Source organism: Petaurus breviceps, unplaced genomic scaffold (genome assembly GCF_028583685.1).
Source record: "Petaurus breviceps papuanus isolate PSGF00001 unplaced genomic scaffold, PetGlider_PUasm1.0 90897, whole genome shotgun sequence".
NCBI lineage: Eukaryota > Metazoa > Chordata > Mammalia > Diprotodontia > Petauridae > Petaurus > Petaurus breviceps.
This window is the reverse complement of record NW_027187374.1, coordinates 12,109,115-12,114,509: the sequence shown is the minus strand read 5'-3', so window position 1 is coordinate 12,114,509 and position 5,395 is coordinate 12,109,115.

The following is a 5,395-nucleotide window of genomic DNA, read 5'->3' as shown; positions in this document are numbered from 1 at the left end:
GATATACATCTATTAGTGATCTTACTGGGCAAAAGGATAATGCAGTTTTATAGTCCTTCAGGCATAGTTACAAACTGTTCTCCAGAATGGTTGGATCAGTTCACAACTCCACCAACAGTTCACTGATGTTTCATTTATCATTTATCATTTTCTTTTTCTATAATATTAACCATTCTGATAGGTATGAGGTGCTACATCAGAGTTGTTTTAATTTGCATTTCTCTAATCAATAGTGATTTAGAGAATTCCATGTGACTACTGAAAGCTTTGGTTTCTTCTAAAAACTTCCAGTTCATATACTTTTGCCATTTACCAATTGGGGGATGGCATTTATTTTTATATGTTTGGCTCAGTTCTCTATATATTTGTGAAATGAAATCATCATACAAACTTGGTGTAAATTACCCCTCCCCCCAATTTCCTTCTTTTTGCCTGCATTGGCTGCATTGCCTTTGTGGAAATTATGTTTAATTTTAATGTAATCTAAATTATTCATTTTACATCCCATGATCCTCTCTATCTCTTGCTTGATCATAAATTCTTCTCTTATACATAGATCTGACAGATAAAATTTCCCATGCTCTCCCAATTTGCTTATGATATCACCCTTTATGTCTAAATCATGTACTCATTTTGACCTTATCTTGGTATACAGTGTGAGATATTGGTCTATGCCTAATTTCTGCCAAACTCCTTTCTAGTTTTTCCAGCAGTTTTTGTCAAATAGTGAGTTCTTGTCCCAAAAATTTAGATCTTTGTGTGCATCAATTATTAGATTACCATGGTCATTTTCTACTGTGTATTATGAACCTAATCTATTCCACTATATTTATTACTGTTGATCATGTACCTAATCTATTCTGCTGGTCTACCACTCTATTTCTTAGCTAGTACCAGATTGTTTTGATGATTACCACTTTGTAATACCATTTGAGATCTGGTACTGGATTCATCATTTTTAATAATAATAACAGCAACTGATTGCACTTTTAAGTTCACAAAGCACTTTACATATATTTCCTAATTTGAGCCTCACAACAACTCTATAGGACAGGTACTATGGCCAACATTAATGCAGTTTTTCAGATAAAGACATTGAGGCTCATAAGGGTCCAGTGAGATACCTACTTTCAGGTAGACAGGAAGCAGAAGAGTCAGGATTTCACCTGGACCTCCCATAACATCCACTATGTCATGTTGCTTCATGATTGCTTACAGCAGTAATACATTTTTGTTTTGCAACTTCAACATTCAAATGTACTAAAAAAAAAAAAAATTTTTTTTAACTAACCTGAAAGGAACTGAGGCAACTTAGAGATTTTTCTAGGTCTAATAAAACCTCCCTTGCTCTGCTCTGCTCTCCATGTTCTTCTCTTGTACTTTTGTCTTAGGGAAATGATCCCAAAATTAACTTTTTGCTCTGGTGGAGATTTACAAAGATAGTAGAATCTTATTGATTTACCATTAAGGTTAAAAAGTTTCTCTAATCTCAGTGAACAAAATGTTTTGAGATAAGAGTTATTCATATGCTCCTATAACCTTATTATGATGTACTAACAAAACTGTCCCTGAAAGACAAGAAGTTGGTCGGTCTTCCGAAGAAAAGAGAAGTTCAACAAATTTAAATTCTTTTTTCAAAATATAATAGCTTTGTGATTTAGATCAAATTCTCTTACATTCAGTTGTTGTTCCCCCTTCGTTTTCAAAGAGGACCAATGATATTGAGTGTGATGTCTTGACTCAAGTGTGAATTGGATTTAAGTGAGGCAGAGCTGCACAAAGTCATCAGCCTCACTATGTCTTCCAGAGTCATAGAAGTCTAGCGTCAGGACAAAAGTCAAGATGACAGGCGGTAGTGAATGAACTTGGCATCTTTGATGTCTGACAAAACTCTAAGCACTCCACAGCACCTGCTTCAGCTGCCTTCCTGGCCTTTGGAACAAATTGTTCTCATCAGCTCATTCCCCCTGGGGAAGGTTTCACATGCTTGGTATAGACACCCCCCTAACTCACCAATGGGTTTGAGGCTATTAGTTTAAACCTGGTTTAGCCAATCTGTGGAGAAGGTTTTACCAGGATGTGGCCACTGCACTTCAAGTTTCTTGAAGTCACAGGTAAGAGGTGAACAGGAAAAGTAAATGAGCAACCCCAAAATGACAAGCCTTCATACCAGAGGTGCTAGTCTGGACACCCCGTATACCCCTACATTTAATAACACTACAATGAAAACTTGGCAAAACATAAAGATTTTTGAACGTACATGTCCTTTCCTTTTTAAAATTTTCCTAAAGTCAAAGAGTAGTGCAATGAGATTTGAATTGTATTTAATTCATTTCTCTTTGGTTTCCTTTCTACCCCTATACCAGGAGTAGAGATATGTATGTAAGCTATATACATATGTAGTTGCTATCTAAATATAAAGATAATTCAGCTAACATGTGGTAAGGATAAATATCTGATGTAACATCTATCCCACCTCTCTCCAAGGAAGAATGCAATTTCTGCCCTTGTGGGGAACAAGTAGAGAATTATGGTGAAATATTAGCTCCTTCCTCTAACCTTCCTATCTCCAAAAGAGGTATTGGCCTAGAACTATATTTATCTACCACACCTCAAATATTAGTAGTTTAGAGATACAATATTTTGGGAAATTCAGTGTCAAAGTCACTTTCCGTGATCATTCTCAAGAGTATGGGTGGGTAGAGAATATTTAGTTTATTATCATCATTTTAGCTTCCTCCCACCAAATGATGGTTATACAGACAACGATCACAAAAATCTAGTAAACTTCTTTTCAAAGTAAGCAACAAACAGAAATTCAGGAAGTTATACAGATTACAATGGAACAAATAGGAGTAAATGGGTTTTTGACTGGGGAATGGCTAATAAATTGTGGTACATGAATATGCTACAAAAATTATTAATATGGATACGTTCTCTCCTACACACACACTCTTTTGTAATGGTGAAGTTCCAGGAGTAAGGAAAATTGCATATATATTCATACTTTGTCAATCAGTTTTGCTAATTTTTTTCCTCTTCCTTTTTTTTCTTCTTTAAAAAAAAAATCTTTGGTATTACGCAATGATAACTGGGAAGGTATATTAGGAGAAAGTAAGATGATAACAAAGTCATCAATAAACTGTAACCAAGAAGCCTCCTGTGCCCCTACCCAATCGTCACCCCATTGGACCCATAGGGGACTTGACTATCCCTGCCCCAATAGGGAACCCCTATGTCCAAATCACAATACCAGCTGTCACCACATGGGCCCTGGTCAGGTCATACGCCCCTCCCCCCCATCTTCAAAGATTCAGGAATCTTGCAATTATCAGGTCCCCTTACTTACACTCCTGTCAGGTGTTCATAAAACACTTAACAGCACTAACCACAAGTTGGGAAAAGATTACTGGATCTGTGTTGAACCCCAGCCTCCTTACTATGTAGGGGTGGCACTAAATGCCTCAGTCACCCCTACTTCCAACACAGAGAATTGTAAGTGGGACCACCCAAGGCTCACCCTTGGGGATGTACAGGGAACAGGTATCTGCCTCATATCATCCAGTACTCCTTTATCCAGCTCTCGGTATAGCTCAATTTGTGGACAAACCTACGAGATTCGGGCCTCTAGCTCAGACTACTTTCCCACCCTTCTAGGAGCCTGGTGGGCATGCCACGATGGCCTTACCCAGTGCATCTCTGCTACAGTGTTCCTCAGAAAACAACAACACACTGAGGGCCCCCTGTGTATCCTAGTGGCCATAATTCCCCAGGTCACCCTTCTCCCAGGTGAACAAGGTTGGCATTACTTTTCCCCAGAAGGGCAACTAAACCACCACTGAAGGCGAGCAGTACCACTCCTCATTCCCATCTCAGTGGGCTTGGGCCTTGTGGGTTCTGCAGCAACTGGGATGGCAGCCTTGATTAATAAATACATCCTTTTCAGATCACAATGTAATAAAAATTATATTTAATAAGGAATCATGGAAACACAGATAAAAAACTGATTGGAGACTAAACACGCTAATCTTAAAGAATGAGTTCATTAAAGAACAAATCATAGAAACAATCAACAATTTCATTAAAGAGAATGACAATAATGAGACAACATATCAAAACCAATCAGCTGTGTCTAATGTGAAAATATGTTTAATAGGAATGTATATGTAAAGCATATATCAGATTGCAGGCCACCTTGGAGAGGCAGCTGATTGGACAACACACCATTTTGATGAATCAAATTTAAAACTTATGGAAGTAAATGTTGAAAAATGAAAATAAATAAATTAACTAAAAAAAGATGGGATGCATCAAAAGTAGTAATCAGAGGAAAAATTGTATCATAGATGCTTATAACAATAAAACAAAGAAAAGCAGTTCAATGAATTCAATATGCAATTTAAAAAAAAAACAGAAAAAGAACAAATTAAAAATATCCAATTAAATACCAAATTGGAAATCTTAAAAATTAAAGATGAGATTAATAGAATTGAATGTAAGAAAACCATTGAATTAATAAATAAAACTAGGAGCTCATGTTATGAAAAAGTAATAAAATAGGTAAGTAATATAATTATTTTGGCCAATTATATGTCAATGAATTGTACAATTTAAGTGAAATGAAAAAATATTTATAAAAATATAAACTGTCTAGTTGAAGAGGAAATAGAATATCTATATAAACCTATTTTAGAAAAAGAAGTTGAAGAGGTCATAAATGAGCCTCCTAAGAAAAAAAGTATCAGGATAAGATGGATTTACAAGTAAATTCTATCAAACATTTAAAGACCAACTAATTCCAAATCAACCATACAACTGAAGAAAGATGCTATCCACATTCAGAAAAAGAACTGAGAGATGATCCAACCATTTTGGAAAGCAATTTGGAACTATGCCCAAAGAGTTATAAAATTGTATATACCCTTTTACCCACCAATACCACTACTGTCTGTTTTCCAAAATGATCATGGAAAAAGGAAAAGAATCTATATGTTTTAAAACATTTATAGCAGCTCTCTTTGTGATGGCAAAGAACTGAAATTGAGAGGATGCCCCTCAATTGGGAAATGGCTAAACAAATCATCATGTGTGATTGTGATGGAATACTACTGCACTATAAGAAATGATGAGCAGGTTAATTTTAGAAAAAAAAACATAGAAAGACTTGCATGAAATAATGAAAAGTGAAATGAGCAGAACCAAGAGAATGGTGGATACAGTAGTAGAAATATCATTCAAAGAATAACTGTGAATGACTTAGCTATTTTAAGTATTATAAATATTTAAATCAACTACAAAAGAAGATGCTATTCAACTCCAGAGAACTGTGTATTTATGTGCATTGTGCATGTGTGTGTGTGTGTGTGTGTGTGTGTGTGTGTGTGTGTGTGTGTGT